This window comes from Ochotona princeps, chromosome 5 (genome assembly GCF_030435755.1).
Source record: "Ochotona princeps isolate mOchPri1 chromosome 5, mOchPri1.hap1, whole genome shotgun sequence".
NCBI classification, from domain to species: Eukaryota; Metazoa; Chordata; class Mammalia; order Lagomorpha; family Ochotonidae; genus Ochotona; species Ochotona princeps.
This window is the reverse complement of record NC_080836.1, coordinates 19,051,010-19,070,720: the sequence shown is the minus strand read 5'-3', so window position 1 is coordinate 19,070,720 and position 19,711 is coordinate 19,051,010. Positions and strand designations below refer to the sequence as shown.

The window sequence follows — 19,711 nt, the reverse complement described above, 5'->3', positions numbered from 1 at the left end:
TTTTTATTGGAAAGACAGATTTACAGAAAAAAAGAGACAGATCTTTCATCCACTGGTTCACTCCCAAAGTAGCCGATCTAAAGCCACAAGCCAGAAGCCTCTTCCAGGTCTCCCACATGGGTGCAGAGTCCTGAGCCTTTAGGCCATCCTCCATTGCTTTCCCAGGCCACAAGCAGGGAGCTAGATTGGAAGTAGAGCAGCTGGAATACAAGCCAGTGCCCATATGGCATGTGGTACTTCGAGGTGGAGGATTAGGCAGCTGAGTCAACACATCAGCCCAATAAAGCCCATTTCTTTATGTGGTCATCACAAATAAAGCCAACTAAGGGATATGTGTGATTCCAGCTGATCAGAAACTCTTACATACACGCATAAATACGCATACTCATATGCATCCCAGGCACCCAATACAGGCAGGATTATCGGCATCAGAAAGGCTTGAGGCAAGTTTTACAGTACGATGCACTTGTACACAATGTTGATTAGGAGCAACTCAAAAATGGGTGAGGCTGAGGGAGGAAACAGAGCTAGAGACAACAATTACAGCACCACATGCCACACCCCACACAGTATGTAAGAACAAAGCATTTACAGCAAACTTCTGACTTCCTTATCACAGGTTTGAGATTTTTTATGCCCTCTGAAATTTCTACAATAGCTTCTAGAAAATTGTACTGCAAGAGGATAAATCATTAGTGAGTGTGCAGAGTAAAATCCAAACACTTCAGAAGCTCTGAAAAGGGAAATCCTCCTCAAAAATAGAAAACTCACACTTGCAGGTTTTTTTCCAAATTCAAAAATGTACCGGGTGTTGACAATAAGCATTCCAGTCTGACAGTAGCCTTTAACTCAGAAACAAGTCATGTTCTGGGGATGGGTACGCAATGAGCTATGGCTTAGGAGCCCGAAGGAATCGGACAAGCTTACAGGATTAGGCCAACGGATGTTTCCATGTTAGAGGTCACCTGCCTTTGAGGAAAATAATGCAGACATGTGACCTTTACAGTCATGATACCTCCCAAGCCTGGGCAAAGAGATTGAGGGAACCACACAGAATTTCAGCTTCTTTATTATCTTCCTGAATTGAGGTTCTTGTGGCAGAATGGACCACCTGCACATCAAAACACCTATTGTGTCAAGAGAAGGCATGGGATTCAAGGAAGATACTGAATCAGGGCCTTAACTATGACAGAGTGAGAACAGAGCTAGCAACACCTGCACCTCAACGAAGCCCCTTAGAAGGGGGCAGGATTCCAAACCCACTGCATTCTCTCCACAGGACAGGTACCCAGACCTACCGTGGGGAGAGACACAAATTCATGCTGGCAGATCTCCATTGATCCTTGGATCCTTAACACCCCCACTATTTATTTTATAGCGTATGAGCCACAGATTGCATTGAGTCATGTTTATTATCCCTGCACAGCACATAAGCTATCTTAAAGCTGCTGACCAAATAATAAGTAGACACAGGCAATATTCTTTCCCCGACCTGCTTATTGCTGCCCAAGGTTATAGCAAGAATGAATGAGAGCGTGTGCAACCATGGAGGTGCTATTAACAACCACAAACTCCATTTTTTTTTTATGGCTTTCTTCAAACTAGCATCTATATAAATCCTGCTCCCTGGAAAGATCTTCCATCAACTGGTTCACCCCATAAATGGCTACAATGGCCAGGGCTGGGACAAGCTGAAATCAGGAAACAAGGAACTCCATCTGAGTCTCCAGCAGGGTCCCAAGCCTTTGGCCATCTTTCATTGCCTTCCCAGGCACATTAGCAGGACGCTAAATTGGGAGTGGAGCAGCCATAACTGGAGCCCACAGGGGAGCCTGGCAATACAACAGTGGCTTAATGTGCTGCCCCACAATGCTGGCCCCAGTTGGTACTGTATTTTAAAGCAACCATTGCAGACAGCTCCAAGGAGAAACGATATACTTCTGTTAGAAGTTGACACAACATAGGTTAAGTAGCTTAGGGATACACATTCTTAATACTAGCAGTAAAACTGAGTCCATCTTTCTCCTTCCTGAATCAGGAGAGGGAGAGAAAAACAAACAAATGCAAATTGCCACCCACAGTTTGGTGGTGAATGTTCCCTGATAGAGTCAAGAGCAACTCAAGGTTCTTCCCAAAGGACAATTCCATGACCCGGCAGGGGGTGCAAGGCCATCTGGCACCCAGGTCCAGCTGAAAGATAGATTTGCTTAGGATCAATTCTGAGCAGCAAGCAAAGTTTATTTTTACCCCATTAAAATGGTATGCAGAGAACAGCAAGGACAGGAATGTCAGGGAGACAGCGAAGGAGAATGGGAAATGGGATCCAAAAACGGGATCAGGCAGAAGCCAGCTTTCATCACTTCTGATTAAACAGCCTCTCAGCAAATCCCACAGGGCCTCGGCAGAAAACTCAGAAACCACAAATCCTCTGGCAAAGTCAAGGAGGGGTAGACTGCTCCTTAGCCAAGGAGACCAAGAGGGGCTCCTATCAGGCTGGGGCTCCGTAGAGAGCAGGGCACGTATTCTGGGGGACTCGGGGTGGGCAAGAAGGGCTGCTTAGGGGAGCAGCCCATCACCTTGTGCTGGGGATCACCTGGAGACTGGCTCCCTTGCTAAGTTCTTGCTCTCTTGGAACCCTCACACCACCAACCAGAGTCCAGATTTTCCAAGTGCTGGAGCTGCCTTATTTCTGACAGAAACATAACACTTGCTCTTTGTCAAACATTGGGTAAATACTGGAAAGGCACAGATTTGAAGTTAACTATAGAAACCCATCATCAGACTGTAGAGTGGAAAACAAAATTGAGTAAACACGGCTCATTGCTACTAAGAAACTAAGTTTGCAGGCCAAATGGCCTATGTGAACTTCAGCACTGATAGGCCCCAATTCTCATGAATCCAGGCCCAAGTTCAGTTACGCACAGATGGCTCCAAGGCCCAAATCTGGTTTTATCTCACAGGTGGCTCCAAGTAATTAAGTAGGTGGTTACCTTAATTGCTAGACCAGAGAAGAGCTATGCATGGACTGTCCAGCCAAGATAAGCAGGGAATGAGTGGCATTTCCTCCTTCACCTTGCAGGCTATTGTGGGTTGCCCCTTTCCAAGCTATTGTGGACTGCCTCTATAAAAACCCTGTCAATGCGCTATTCCGGGCCACACTCTTGTAAGGGGTGCAGGTTTGGGCCAGCCAGCCAGCCAGTTGCCTTGCCTCTCATTTATAATAAAACTTTGTTGTGATTCACTGGTGAATGTAACATTCTATTTTAGCAGTTGAGTGGATGCAACAAGATATCCACTTGGAGTTTGGTGTTTCCCATACACACAAGTTCATCAGAAAGGCCATGGAAGGCCACGGAAAGCCACAGAAAATGAGTATTGTGAAAAAGATTCATGCATGGTTTTAAATTTTCTTGCATTAAAAAAAAATTCAATAGTCAATTGCATTATCTTTCTGCAGCACTGTCCCACATACACACACCATCCAGCCACATATACAAATGTATGGCATATGCAGCCATACATTTATATCACAAACAGCCCGGCTGTTTCTTGTAGCCTGCATTGATCTTAACTCATATTCAACATTTTCCCCATCTTTTGAATCACAATTTACAAACTAAATCACTATACATTCAGTGATGGTTGTTTCACTTAAATAAAACCACAGTTTTAGACACTCATTTTGTTTTCAATTTCCCTATATAAAGGTGTAACAAACCTGTCTTCCACTCTTACATTAATGATTTTATGTATTTGCTCAGGATTGGAAGAGCTGTCTGACCCTACCTTTAAAGTAAAGTTAAAGTTTAAACATTTACATTTAGAAGAATGAAGAAATTATCTGTCCAAGTCAGAGGACGTCTTGGCTTCTTCTGAGGCAGTTATGTTGGCAATGTTTCTTTCAGAAGTATATCAATTCGCACTGCCACTAGCAAGACTTAAGAATGCCTTGATTCAAATTCTACACTGGAGGCTGTCAGCAAGGTTTCTATTTTCTGCATTTTACTGCTGCTTAAAGCTGTTTGCCAATCAGATGGGAATAAATGACTAGTAAGAAAAAACATAGCCACAACATTTACTGTGCACTTTCCGTGTGTCATGCCCTGTTACACACCTTCTGCTTAAGCAGCGGCTGGGGAGGAGGGGGCGGTAGAGAGGAGGAGCTCAAAATATCCAGATGGAAATGCCTCTGGAGAACCCCAGGCTGTGAGTGCAAGGATCAAGATGTACTACGGAACTCTCCTTAAGTGTCTGCAATCTGGAGGAACGATGGCTCAGAGAGAGACAGAACAAGAAGCACTACAGAAAGCACACATGTACAGAAATTCAAGTTCACACAGAACACCAAGGAGCATTCGCTAGCAATCACGGGGACAACAGGGAAAATCTCACCACCAGGCTAATTGTATGCCTGGCCACACACAAACCAGTACCCACGGTCATTCAGATTTCGGTGTGGGTAGGAGGTTGGGGAGCGGGGTGTACTTACTCAGAAGGGTTCATCTGTGACCCTGAAAGCCAGTTCAGGACCAGCCAGCAGTTCACCGTGCTCAGAACACTGCAGTCCAATTTCAAAGCCACAGTCTCCAATTCAGAAACGCTGTTTCTGTGGTTATTTAACAGGTCACTGTAAAACCCCCAAAGACAGCTTAATTACCATGAGACAAAATAGGGTTATTCTAAAAAAAAAAAAAAAAAAAAGCTAGAGGTGCCTAGGCTAAACAAATGTTACTGCAAAACCAGGAGGCCAGTCTAACACCAGGTTACAGCAACCGCAGTAACACCCAGACAAGGAAGAAGAGGGCCCCTGCCCCAAGCAGCTGTTCCCAGGTCCTCCTTGTATCTTGCTATCTTGAAGATTTGTATTGGAAAGGCAGATTTACATAGATGAGAGACAGATTTCCATCCACTGGTTCACTCCCCAAATGGCTCCAACAGCTGGAGCTGAGTCAGTCTGAAGCCAGGAGCTTTCTCCAGGTTGTCTGTGGGTTCAGGGTTCCAAGGCATTGAGTCATCTTCTGTTGCTTGGATGGGAAACAGAGCAGCCAGGACACTAATTGGCACCCACAGATGATGCTGGTGCTTGCAGAAGGAGGATTAGCCAATTGAGCCATCATGCCAGTTCCTTTATCTTGCACTGTACAATAAGGAATCGGACTAGCTTTGACATTGGTTCTTCCTGGAGGAAGACCCCACATCCTTAGGATCTGTACAGTAACAGGAGCAGCTTTAATATTCATCAGCGCCTTGTATCCTATCTGGGTAACTAAGAGATGGCTCAGGGTGGGATCTGCACGTCAATTTACCAAGACATTGGAGTGTCAGCACAGCAGAGTGGGGCTGTAAACTCCACCCCTAGCTACAGGGATGTACTCCATCACTCAGACCTGCCTCAGTGTAAGAGCTACCTTGAGAAGAATTCTGGCCACCTGCTCAGTGGCGCCCCCACCCGGTAAGGACAGGGATGTAGCAGGAAGGTGCCACATCCTATCTGCAGGTGCAACACAAGGCACTCCTCATGTGTCTCTACACTTCTCTGCTCCCTGAATGAAGATGGTGCCTGAAAGAAGGGCTCACCCCCTTTAACGTAAGGGCTCTGCGCCATCTCTGGGCAGCTGCAACAGAGCTCTGTCCCGGTATACAAGCAGGCGTCATGGCCTCCTCCCTCTTCATTTTCAGTAAATGCAAGCCCTGTACACCAGTTCAATACCCAGGTCCAAACAATGTTTTCTGCTAGAATTTATACCATCTGTTAACAATTGGAACCTTCCTCTGACTCTCTGACTCTCACTAGACACAGCGATCTGTCCCAGAAAAAACTCCCCAACTCCCATGCCCGGCTCACCCCCAAATGTGACACACACACTACTGGGTGCACAACCTGGCCTGGTGTGTATGATCAATACCCTGCTGACACGTGGCTGAGAGTACACAGGCCTGGCCCAGGTGAGACGATCGAGTGTACATGACCCAACCCACCCCAAGACCTGGCTCTCACATGTACACGGGCAGGTACAGCAGATGAGTCCAGGAAGACCTCTTGACCAGCCCCCAGTCCCTCTCATTCTCAGATGGGTGCAGTGGTCACTAAGGGCCTCCCTTGGAGAGGACATTCTACAGAGTCCTAAGTGGGTCCCTACTCTGTCCTGGCCCTATCCTGAGCAGTTTACTCAGCAGCACTGGGGGCACCAGAACCCAGGTATCAACCTCACATGGCACTATGGTGGGTAAGCTGGAACTCAGCTACATCCTTCAGCCTGGCCCTCATTTGTTTTAGAAAGAAAGAGAAAGCTCTTCCAGCTACTGGTTCAGTCCCTATAAGGGACATCCCACACTGGGCCAAGCCAAACCCAGGAGCTTCACCCAAGTCTCCACATGGGTGGCAAGGGGTGCAAATACTTGGGCCCTCTTCCATTGCATTTTCCAGGCTATCAGAAGGGAGATGTACTGAAGTGGAACAGCCAGGACACAAACCAACTCCCATACGGAATACTGGTAGTATAGGTAGCAGCTTTGTCCGACTATTCACTAATGCCAGCCCCCCACAGCTGAAACATTTGGGTGACATTCTCCCAGGCATAGTTCTAAGACCTTCCACATATATTAACTCCCTTAATTCTCAGAGAAACCTTAAATGGCAGGCTCTGTAACTGTAACATTTTACAGATAAGCACATTCGGGAAAAGTCAAGGGATGTGTTCGATTCAAAAGCAACAGCTCCGCGTAGGGAGGCTGTCCCATAGCCACAAAGCCAGGGCAGAGGCTGCGATGCCTGCTGCCCAGCCCTGAGGGCCCGTAGGCTGCTGTTCCTCTCCATTATCTCAGTGCCCACTGTCCATCATCAGGATGGCCACAGGCTGGGTTCCATGTGGAACTGGTGTGCTCTCTGATGGCTGAATAATCAGGTTCAGACTGTGGCTCAGGGCGCATATTGAGAACACAGTAGAGGAGGTTAACTATGTCCCTGAAAATCTTTCCCAACAAAAAAAAATGCAAGTGAACAGCAGGAGGCTCTGAATGTTAATGAAAGTGACAAATCTCCCTGCCATAAATGAACAAGTTTCAAGTTGTTTCTTTTCATCATCATTTTTTTAAAATATTTATTTGTATTGGGAAAGGCAGATGTACAGAGAACAAGAGACAAAGAGGAAGATCTTCCATCCAATGGTTCACTCCCCAAGTGACCGCAATGGCCGGTGCTGCACTAATCCGAAGCCAGGAGCCAGAAACTTCCCTCCAGGTCTCCCACACGGGTGCAGGGTCCCAAGCCATCCTCGACTGCTTTCCTAGGCCACAAACAAGGAATTGAGTGGGAAGTGGAGCTGCCGGGATTAAAATCAGCGCCCATTTGGGATCCCAGGGGTGCAAGGTGAGGACTTCAGCCACTAGGCCACCGCACTGGGCCCCATCATCATTTTCCATCACCCACCTTCTCTCCCACCATGGTTTCCCTTTTAGTTAAATCCTAAGGGTTAACTTCTCCAAGTGTTTATTAAGCAGATACTTCAGCATGGTGAGAATAGCCAGGAAAATCTCAGGCTGCTTTGATGGTGAACAGGGATATACCAAGGACATTAACAGGCTGCCCTTTTGTTTCATTCAGCTATTCAGTAAGCCTTTGGAGCACCTGTCATGCACATAACAGCATCCCAGGCCACAGGCCTGCCCAGCTCCCTGGGGCCCCCACCAGGTCAAAGAGGGGAGAAGCAGACACAGACCTGTGTCTGACTGCAGGCAGTGATGGGTAGTAGTGCAAATGGGACAACTGAGAGGCAATACAAGATAGAGACATGGCTTGAGTGAAGGAAGGTCAAGATCAACTTTAGCATTTCTCTCTGGGCATGAGGCCTCTAGAACAGATTCAAGGTAACTAAGCCTGAATCTCCGGGCCTGGGAAAGGCAATGTCCTTCTGACCTGTCAGGGTTACAGCGTGAGCAAGACTGCCAGTCCTTTCCCATCAACACTCCCAAGCCAGGTGAGATCATTACTGGCTGGGGACCACTTGGCCTGCACACATCTCTGTCCAATCATCCCTGCCAACCTCCCTCATACCATAGCCATCAGAATGAGGTCCCCTCAGAGCAACTGTCCCCTACACAAAAGGCCTATGCATTCTTGGCTGTGGTCATCCCTGAACTCACCCAGAACTGATCCTGTAACACATCTATTGTCCCAGGTGGGGAGACAGGCAGGGCCAAGCAATGTGCTGGCAGACCCAGCATCTCATGCTTTCCCCCGCAAATTAAAAGCAGACGATGTGCCTCTGCTCATTTCCCAGGGGCCCTTGCCCTGGCAGAGAGCAGAGCCCCAGACAGCCAGGTGAACACACGACAAGTCCTTTCCTCTGAGCCAGGCTCCCTGAGACGAAGAGGAAACAGTGCCATAGGAGACAACAGTGCCTGCCTCTAACTGCATCTCTCCCCTTGGCCCAGGGTTTGGTTTTTGGTTCTTCATTTTGCCACCCTCTGGCACTCACTGGCAGGTGAGCAGCTGCCGAAGATCTGAGCAGGTATCAGAGACCGAGGGGCTCAAAATTTTGACAGCACTATTCCAGCCTTTAATTTCTTTTTTCTGGGAAGTTAAAAAAAAAAAGCAGCTATGATAAAATCCAAGAGTCCAAGAATCTGAGTCAATTACACATTCACATGCAAGTTCCTTCATGAATAAACCGTGATGAGCCACATACAGGACTGTGCTGAGCTGCACAGCAATCACATTATAATGGCAATTAGTACCCTTAAAGGATGATGATTGATACTGCCTTAACATAAGCCCTTTTTCCCAGGTTTTCTGTTTTACTGATGTCTACCTGCACCAGCAATCAGCAAAGTAATCAACATCAATGTCAAGCATTTTCCCTTAGCCAGAGAAGCTTTTTTCAACACCTTCACACACATGGCAGCAATCCAATTTGGAAAACAAGGGGCTGGGAAATTGGAAAAGCACAGATAATTCTGCTTCTGCAGCATTCTGGAGTCTCCCGGTGACAGACCACTGTGTTACAGGGGAAGGGTCCGCTCCCAGCCTCAAGCATACATAACAATGACAAGGTGTGCAGCAGCCTCCGCTGCCTCTGAAACACTGTCCCCATGGGCCAGTTCTGCCTGACCCCATGCACACACACTCCTGCACCCTGGCCAGTCACTGAGTATGTGACAACACAGAGGCACGAACCCTGCCCTCAAAGTAGAGTGGAGAAGCAGACTCATTAATAATAGATACTGCTACCCACCAAACGGGATTCACCCATTGGTACCTGCTTAGGAGATACAATGTGTCTGAATCTTTTAAAGAGTTGGCACATGGTGAGGAATAAACCCACCCATTTGTGACATGCATCCTGCATGAAGCAAGAATACATAAGGATTTCTCATTTGACCCAGGAGGATTAATGATGATAATCCAGACCATGGAAGGAATCTTGACGGAGCAAATGAAAGTGACAGGAAGGGCATTCCCCAGCCAAGGGAAGAGCAGGTGCATACACAACAGTGGTACCAGCATCAGTCGTTCTCAAGGACAGGGGATGCAAGCACAGAGGGATGCAGAAAGCAGCCCAGGTGTGTCCGAGATGACATGAAAATGAGGGTACTGAAGCGCCATGGCTGAGACTCGGGACTCTGTGCCAAAGGACGACTGGCAAAGTCCTCAAGCCCAGGAGCAACATGATTCAATTCACACTCCAGGTCTCATTTCCTGAACTCATTTTTATATGCAACCCTGGCCTCTTCCTCTTCAGGGGCTTATACATGCAAAATGGAAACAAGGCGCAGATGTAGTAACTGCAAACTTAACGTTTCAAAGACAAAGACATGAAAGGTCCCTTCCCTGTTATTATCAGCAAAGATGACTGGAAACCACTGACAAGAAAAGACAAAAGAGAATGCCTTTCACAGAAAGGGGAAAAAAGCAAGCCAATGGCAGCTTCCCAAAGACAAACATCCTTGACTTTGCAATTTTTGCTGAAACTGTTCATTTTCATCTCTGCTGGGACCAACAGAAGCTGCACGGCCAATGTTTGTCACATCCCGGTAGCTGCTGCCTACAGAACACCCCACTGGGAGCCACGTCATGCGCCAGACTTGGCTGCTGTGGCTCACCAAGAACGAGCCAGCCCCTGACACATCCAGAAAGGAGTGAAAATACATTTTTTCACCATGGATGACGGTTGCTAAGAAAGCCATATTTTTATGTGATAGTTTTAAGGGAACTTAATGGTTCAATATCCCAAAGGGCTCAACTTGCCCTTGTCATGAAGGTCAAATTCATCTCTCCATGACCCAAATTTCAACAATCAATCATTCAATTCAGTTTATGTAGACAAGACAGACTTACTGCTCAGAAATAATATTCTAAATGCAACACTCTAATGCTCTAAGTCACTCCAAATTCAAATGGACTTGATTGGTCCAACACATACATCAACTCAGTTCTATACAGTTCCCTGCCTTCCAAATCAAATTCTTAATCCCACCAGGTGATGTGATGATTGGGATGGTCATTTTCTTTGTTATGGAAGCCACCAACATTATGTTTTACTATCTTGCAGTTTTCTATTCAAATGGAACAGGAAATTTTTGTTCATCTCCCACTGAAAGTTGCTAAGAAGCATAATTGCTACATTTTCAAGTATTTCCATCATGTCTAGGGAGAAGCAAAATCAAGCATTATGTTAAGAAGTAGTCTTATCTGGGCAGGCATTCTGCCTAGTCAAGAAGCAACTGGAGGGACCAGTGTGGCTAAAGCCCTTGCCTTGACGCACTGGAATCCCATATGGGCACCGGTTCTGATCCAGGCAACCCTCCTTCCCATCCAGCTCCCTTCTTGGGGCCTGGGAAAGCAATGGAAGATGGCCCAAAGCCTTGGGATCCTGCACTCATGAGGGAGACCTGGAGGAGACTCCTGGCTCCTGGCTTCGGATTACCACAGCTCTGGCCATTGCGGTCACTTAGGGAGTGACCATTGGATGGAGGATCTTCCTCTCTCTCCTCCTCTCTCTATATATATCTGACTTTGCAATAAAAATATTTTTAAAAAGAAGCAACTGGAATGCCCAGGCTGTACAACAGAGTGTCTGTGTTTGAGACCAGACCCCAGCTTCCTGTGAGCACAGATCCTGGGAAGCAGCAGGTGAAGATCAAGGCAGTGGATCCATGCCGTCCACATGAAAGACAACCTGGCCCAAATTCCTGGATCCTGGCTTCAGTCTACCTGCACCAGCCACTGGGATGTCGACAAGCAGATGGGGGATCTGCCTCTCAAATAATAAAATAGAGTGAAAACTGAGTGTTTCTGTATTATGTAATTCCCTTTGTTTAACAGCCAAAGACAGATGAAAGTGTTCCATGCTGTTAGAAGTCATGTGGTGACACTAGCAAGGACCCATTTGGGTTCTCAGTCTGGGTGCTGACAAGTACAGGTGTGTTTGCTTGGCACAATTCTTCATGCCATTTACTCATGATGTGTGCACTGTTCTTGCTGTGTAAATCAATAGTAAGGCTTAAAACATCACAGGTGGAAAGGACAAAGACTGTCCTCCCAAGCTCATGGGAGGTCAGCACTTCATATTGCTCCGTGGCATTTGAGAGCGCATTTTCATGGGAAAAGGACAAACACCAGATCAACATAAATGATTAACTGCTTTACTGGGTCCGCTTTCATTCCCTTGCATTTTTCTTCAGAATTAACCACCCTAACAGTGGCATGTCAAGTGTAGGTGATACCAGGACACATCACTGTGTGACATCCTTCTTCCAGACAAAACTATTTACAGAAACGCACACGCACTTCAATACTCCCTACATTCTTGACTCATTTTTCCACTTCGACAAAATCTACAAAGGCCAATTTTAAAATTCAGGAAAATAGGTCTTCCATTAACCATCATCTGTACTGACCAAATGACTTCACCCCACAGACACACACACACACGGTTCTCACTTCCTCACTGTTTTAAATTTATTTACATCACACAGGACAGAAGTGAAGAAACTCAAGCTTTGCATCCTTTTAACTGTACTATCCCTGCTGGTGGAAAATTTATGGTTCAGCAAAGGAGCATGTTATATCTCAAAGGGTTAAATGTGGCAGCTCCTACCACTGATTGGTTAGGATCTTAGGTTCAAAGCAACACATGGCACCAAGAGCAAAACACAGAGCAGTTATGTAATTTGAGCTCTAATCACTTCCAAGCAGAATATGCCGAATATTAAAGGGTTAAAAAAGTGCCAACTGAAGTGTATGCATATTGATACATGAAGGAACTTCAAAACTAGCTTGTGAAAAATTACAAGAACTTTATTTTCATGCAGAAATCTGAAATCCATGCACATGAGAAGCCTTCCAAAGGTCATGACAATCCATGTTACAGAAAAACCATACATGAATTTCAAAAAGGTTTTTGGCACTGAAGTGAATGTATCCCTAAATTCTGTTTTTGTACAAACTTGCTGGAGAATCTTTGTAACTAAACTCTTCAATTTACAACAGGATTATGATCCAATCACCCCACATAAATTCAAAGTTTTCAAAGCAGAAAGACTATTTTTATATGTCTAATCAACCTATGCACCAACTTTTGTAAAACAGTCCGGAGTACTAGTTACATGCATGGTGAAGCCTTGGCTGACAGGCAGCTGTGGTACCACACCACCTGGACGGATCATTAGCCTTAGAGAAGATCCAAGACGCAGTTTTGCTTGCACAGCATCACAGAAAAATCTTTATTCAGGCCATCGTACATTGGAGAATACAGCAGCATTTACTCAGGACTTGGATCAACAAGCAATGGTTGTTCGAAGCATTTTATCCCTGGCTTTGTTATGAACTGCCCATGTAGATTGTGCTAATTTTTTAAAAGGCTGACTGTCTGAAGTCAGTCTGTTAAGTCTTAATGACAATGCAGTCCCTCCCAGGGGCAACCTCAGAGGTTTTTTCTCAGTGGCCCAATTTCAGCTAGCAGCTGTAACATCAGGGGCAGAAGAGTCTGGCAGACCAAGCCTTCTGAAGACACAGATCAAGGTCAAGTTCAGGCACAAAGGCTTTTGTGCTGGACACATTAGGACAGCTCCTACAGTTTAGAGAGAGGACAGTGCAGGCTTCTTCAACCTCAACACTACAGCCGATCTGGGTGGAGACACCTGCAGGGCTTGCCCATACACTGTACGATGCTTAAGGGAGTGCTGCTAAGGCCAGGAATGCTGCTAAGTCCCATGTGACAAATGTCCCAGGAGGAAAACTGCTCCCAGGTCTGAACCCTTGTCAGAACATTTTACAGACACACAATACATCAGGCAAACTGTTCACCTCTTGATGGGGCATGGGAACGGGCACATTTCTAAAGTATTCCTTGAATTCTTAACACACAGGTCTAGTTAGCTAGGAAGGTGGTGACAGAAACACTAGATGCTCATGCTCAGATGAAGGGATGAGCACTGAGAAGGTGAGTTACAAAGAAAGAGGTAAAGGAAAAAAAGAGAAGGAAGATTGATGAGTGAACTAGCAGATGAAAGATTTCTTAACAGCCAGAACAGTCAGTGCTTATCCAGGCTGGAACCGAGAACTCAGAGCTCCATCCATGCTTCCCACACGGGTGGCAGAGCCTCAAGTATTTGGGCCAGCTTCTGCAACTTTCCCGGGTGCATTAGCAGGAAGCTTGACAGGAAGCTTGACAGGTAGTGAAACAACAAAAACTTGAATCCGCACTCATATGGGATGCTGGTGTTGCAGGTGGCATCCCATCTGAGTGCTGGTTCAAGTCCCAGGTACTCCATCTCCAATCCAGCTCTCTGTTACTGGCCTGGGAAAGAAACAGAGGAAGGCCCTAGTACTTCAGCTCCTGCACCCATACGGGTGACCTGGAAGAAGCTCCTGGTTCCCAGCTTTGGACAGGTGCGACTCTAGCCATTGCAGCCATTTGGGGAATGAACCAACAGATGGAACATCTGTGTCTCCCTCTCTAACTCTGCCTCTCAAACAAATATTTTAAAGATTTATATTTGTTTATTCCTGGCCCCTCTCTGGAATCACTGATCTTGCGCACCAGTCTAACTTACAAGGTTTCTCCAGGGCAACGTAGCCTGCCAGCAGCAGGTGAGCAGAACAGTAGCCAGTCTTGCTGATGGTGTCCACAGGCTGTCACTGAGGGCAGTCTTGGAAGAGGCAAGGGAAAGGCATTCACAGCCAGCCAGCCTGGATCAGTCACTTCTGGCACTGTCTGACCTGGAACTTTGACCAGATCACAAGACCCTAAGACATCAATGTTTTGTTGTATGTGTGTTGCGTACATTGGAATAGGAAATAGGCACCACTGTATATATGGACAAGGTTCTAGAAAAGCTTGGCTGACATTACAGATGATGAGTGCATGTGTGGCTCCTATCTGCATCAATGTGAGCATTTTCTAACAGTACCAACCAGCCCATGTACAAGAAACAGGTAGGATGGAAGACTACATGGATCCCAGTTAGGGATATTTGCCATCCCCCAGACGCCAGTTCCTATTCAGGTAATGAAGCTTATGCACAACTCCCACCTTACATCCTTTGTGAAAGGATTGTACACGTCATGATGCATCCACACACCCAACCACAGGTGACTGTTGGCTTAGCCAATGAGACTTTCTGTATCGGAAACAGCCATTGGATGGCTCAAATAGCATCAATGGTAGATTCTAAAGAGTGGGAAATGGCAAGAAAAAGGTGAGGAATGAAGGGTGTAGGGCTGACCTGCCTGGGTCCTGATGCTACTGGGAGGCCATGAACACCTTTCTTGACTTGTACTTGCCTCAGTCACCTTTATTTAGGTCAAAGCTGGGAGATGCAGTATTGCTGACCGGCAGGACTGCTGGTAGCTATGTCCCGTGAAGTCTCCATCCCACCGCAAACCAGCACTAGCTTCTATGGCTATTGGTGGGGGCGGGAGGTGGGAAATGGGAGGGAGGGAAGTGAACCAGCAGATACAAAGTCCCTCTGTCCCCATTTTCCCCATTTCCATTAGCAACCTCTGGACCATGCCTCTCGAAAAGATCTGTAGGCCCCACAAGTCTGACCACAGCATGGTTAGCATCTGATCCATAAACAACCTTGTTCACCACGTGATTCCATTTGAAGACACCTATATGGCACATCTCTGGCTCCATCCTCCCTCTGGTACATCACAGCCTTCCTGCATGTAGAAGCCCCAAGAGGCACTTCAGCATCCCACCTGGAAACCCAATTCGGCAGCAAAATCAAAGCAAGCAGAAAACCTAGAACGCTATAGTGCTAACCAGGTACAAGAAAGAAAAGCTATTTACAGCACGGCAGCTGGGGCAAGCAGGCAGAGCAGTGGCTTGTTCAAGCTCAGCAGGGAACATGGGCACTGGACAAGTCCCTTTCTCCTCTGCTCAGTGCATGTGTAACAGTGACATGAAAGCACTGATCGATCTGAGAGTATTAAACAGGCTTTAGCCAGGATGTGAATCCACAAACAAGCAGATAATGAAGATGGATGATGGCTGTCTTCACAGAGCAATCTGACCATTCAGTGAAGCCCTACAGATAAAACTCAGAGTGAACACTCAGCAAATATTTGTTATTTTTTTAGGGAAATCAGATACATCAACATATCACATGCTATAGAAGCATGACAAAAGGGGTTCACCACACAGGTGCCACACAGCTCCAGAGAGGTGAGGTTATACAACAAACAGGACCTGGTTCCTTAAGCTTACACAGACATGTAAAACCCAATGTCTTACGTTAACAATTAGTGATTGTAAGATGTAGAATCAATCTACATGTCCATCAACTAATGACTGAATAAAGAAAACACAGTCTGCATAATACCTACGGAATATAACTGCCACAAAAATAAACTCCTGACATTTGCAAGGTAATGGATGGAATATGAACTGATTCCACTAGGCAAATAAAACAGACCAAGGAAGACAAATATCATGTGCTTTCTGATATTTGTGTGCGCTAAAACAGTACAAAAACCAGATGCCAGATCTTGTAGTATTTAATTATAAACATTTCACTGAAACGTATCTTGTACATGACATTCTTTCCCTCATGTTTTAATGATCACTCTGTGGTATTACTATTTAAGAAAAAAAACCTACATGCATGTGTATGCAACATCTACATTTTAAATGAATACAGCAAAATGGTAAAAAGAAATCGTAAGACTTTTCGAAAACACCTAATGGATAGGTGCTGTGGACTGATGGACTTAGTGGAGGTGTGATGCAGTTACTGTGCTTGAAGGTGAAGCTGCAAGAGTGCAGCCCAGAGGGAAACCAGGACGGATGGTGGCCTAAGGAGGCTCTGGCAAGGTGCACTCCTTGCGGATTTTAGCTTCCTGACCAGCCACAACATTCTCCCTCTATATATCCCCAGCACTGCCAGCCGCCAGCAGAGCAATGGGGGCCACCCCCCAACACACCATCTTGGAATGTTAACTTCCAGGCTGTAAGCAACATGAACGTGGTGAGGAAGCTCCTTTTCCAGCGCCATCTCTCACTCAGCTACCACACCTTGAGGAGTACCAACAACTGCTGTGCTCTTAAGTCCACCCTCTACCACGCTCTGCTCTGACCACTGGCGGGAAACGGGGTTTCCCAAACCTTTCTGACAGTGGTTTTCCCTAGAATCTGTCTGCGGAAGGCAGCCACAGACTCAGGGAGGTCAGGAAGAAGGAAGCAGTTGGGGACCCCTCTCCCATTCTCCTGCCGCCTAGGCAGGTACCTGACAACACCATCAGCTCCCCAACAGGCCCCGTGCCTGGGTCTCTCACCCCTTCTCACACTTGTGCACCAAAGACTGTGTTTGGTGACTCAGCACTTTCAGGTGGAGGCTGTCTTCTGACTGATCCCCACCTGACACCCCACCCAACACTGGCTCTGGAAAATTCCCTGCCGCAAAACTTCCCCCACCCCTGCACATACCCTGTCCCTTGCTCACTCCTCACTTCTCCCAGACAGGCTCTGGTCTTGGAGTGCCGTGAGCATAGAAGCTTTTGCTTTGTTTTTAATTCACAACTGCAGGAAGATGGGCAGAGCCTGGATAACGCTATTTTGACCAACTTACATTACCTCAGCCACCTTTCAACACAGGCCACTTACAGCCTGCCCTTGCTCTCACACAGTGATGCTTTTCCACCCACCTACGTTCCATTTATTTTTGAAAGATCAAGCATTACTCAACTCATAAGTACCTTGATTTCAAAGAAAAATTTTTTGAAAATGTAGGCTAGGGTACAAAGCCAGTTCACTGCCACAGTCTACATGGGCGGCCATGGGCAGCTGACCACAGACCTATGTCATCACTGGCTGTGCACTCCCAGGGACCAGGCTGTTCTCTTCCTTCCATTGTTCCCTTCTGTCGTGCCTAGGAAGCCGCATGCCTGGCCAATGGCTGGCTGTGACTGCTCTCAGGCTTAAGAAGTAAACAAGACTGTCTGGATGAAAGAAGCCTACAGTAAGGTTCTAGTCAACCAGAGAAAGGACAGAGGGCAGATGAGAGGAATGCCAGCCCCTCGAAGTCCAGGCACAGTGCTTCCCGGCCAGGGGCAGTCAGCCAACTGCATTCCAGGCCATGAAATTTGAACAGGGTATGACAGTTACCACTGCCAGGCCTGATCACCTAAATGTCCCATGCTGTCTGTGAACAAGAAACCACGACATTGCACTCAACATCACACTCAAAATGACCATAGGCGTGCACACACATACTTACCAGTAAAAGGTCACCAGGGAAGGATGTATGCCTTTCTCTTCAGGCAGATGAGTAATTTATGTGGGAAGGAGGAGCTGGAGGTTATAGGAGAGAATCCCCTAGGTTCTGGACCTTCTAGAAGAGGAAGTCACTTAAGCAAGAGACTTAGAATCAAGCACCTAACTCCTAGTCCCATATGTCTTCATGAGAAGAGTGACATGTGAGCCAGAAAGCACCTCCATACTCCAGCAATAAAATCCAGCACCAGAAAAGTCAGGCTGGACCACCCAGTGTGTGAGGACAGAAACAGCCATGACCCAGATGCCCAAGGTCAATGGTACTCCAAAGGGGTCAGCAGAGCAGCAGCAGCCTAGGAAGTATTTGGCTCTGGGTTGTTAAGAGGTAAAAGCCAAAAATGGAAGGAAAATGACCTAGAAACTTCTATAGCAACTTGTTGGGGGTACTACACCTTCTCTAAAATTTATCTGAAAGGTAGTGCCACAGAGAGAAGATCTTTCTCCCACTGGCTCACTTCCCAAATGACCCCAACAGCTGGATCCGGGCCAGGTAAAGCCAGGAATTTGGAACTCCATCCAGGTGTCCCACATGGGTGGTAGGGGATAAAGTACTTGGTTCATAATGCAATACCCTACCAGGTAAATCGGCAAGGAGCTAGATCAGAAATAGAGCAGCTGGGACAGGAAACAGTACTCAGGGATGCCGACACCCCAGACACTGGCTGTAACCAGATGTGCCACAACTCTGGTCCCACTGCCACATCTTTTAATCTGATATTCAGAGAATTTAACAGTTTTTACTTCCAATTTTTAAATTTCATGTTTAGAATAACTCATTTATGCTATACTTGTTTATAACGGGTTAGATTTTTCTTCAAAATTATTCTTATTCTCCAATCATCCAGAACTTCAAAATCTCTTGTCACTTTCCCAAAGCTACACCTTTCCCATATCCATCACCAGGCCTCCCTCAATCCTGCTGGTTCAGCAATCACCTATACCAGGAATCTTCAAGAAGTTCAAGAAAAAAAAAAAGATATTAAAAAGATATGTAGGCATTAATTTTAAGAAAAATTTTACACCAAGATAAACTCACCATTTGCTTTTTTTTTCCCATGAAAAAGCAGCGATGAGAAAACTGTTGTACTCCAAACACATCGCTTATATCTTAGCCTGAGGTAGGGCCTCTACCTGCTCACGCACACCTCTCTCCAAATCGGAAAGCCAAAGGACAACAGTATGTGCTTCACATCTCCAAAGAGCAGACACACATGCAGAAGTCACATCTGGCTTCAAGAGAATCAAGAGGCTATTTGCGAAATGAGTCACCTGTGGTCATGATGTGCTGAAGTATTCAGGGAAAGGAATGGGGTGTGGAGATGGCCTGAGCCCTGCCAAGCAGAACCAATGGAACTGAACTATTCATGACCAAGGGAGGCTCTGATCAGCTAGATAAGGAGGGAGGAGAGGGCAAGAGAATTCACACACACTCAGCTTCGTGTGTGTGTGTGTGTGTGTGTGTACTTCCTTGACACTGAATCAAGGATAAAAGCAGACTCTCAGGTATTGCAAAAAGTTCATAGAAAATATTTAAAACGTTCCATGTGGGTACAAAAAGAAATTTGAAATCCATGGTTTTATTTTTTTATAATAAACATTTCCCCCAAAAACTTTTTAAAGTACCTAAGTAGAAAACAGAATGACAACAGAATCAACACAGCAGGGCAGTATCCACCTTCCTCAGAGCACAGGTGTGCTATGGTCCGGGACAGGTTCAGGTCCCAGGCAATCCACTTACTTTAGAAATCTGGCTAACACAAGAGCTGTAATCGTGTCAAGCAAAACAAGTACCTTTCAAAGTGAGGACGACATGTGTCATGGGAGGGATTACAGAGGAAGAGAATGTGGGCAGCAGATACTGGAATGATTATCCTATTAAAGCTCTGCATTCCTTTGGACATTTCAAATATCCAAAATATGTTTAGGCTAGTGGC

General features: G+C 46.2%; 1 protein-coding gene across 4 annotated transcripts in view; it reads right to left on the bottom strand.

Moving 5' to 3' along the window:
- Nucleotides 1-19,711, bottom strand: part of MGAT5 (alpha-1,6-mannosylglycoprotein 6-beta-N-acetylglucosaminyltransferase) — a 340,039-nt gene that overhangs the window by 268,102 nt on the left and 52,226 nt on the right. For 2 of the 4 annotated variants that reach the window (XM_058664413.1, XM_058664414.1), the window contains one exon: nucleotides 4,490-4,627. The exons of the other annotated variants lie outside the window; for them this stretch is intronic. The gene's annotated coding sequence lies outside the window, so the exon portion shown is untranslated. The remainder of the gene's footprint in view (nucleotides 1-4,489; nucleotides 4,628-19,711) is intronic. 4 annotated transcript variants of the gene reach the window in all.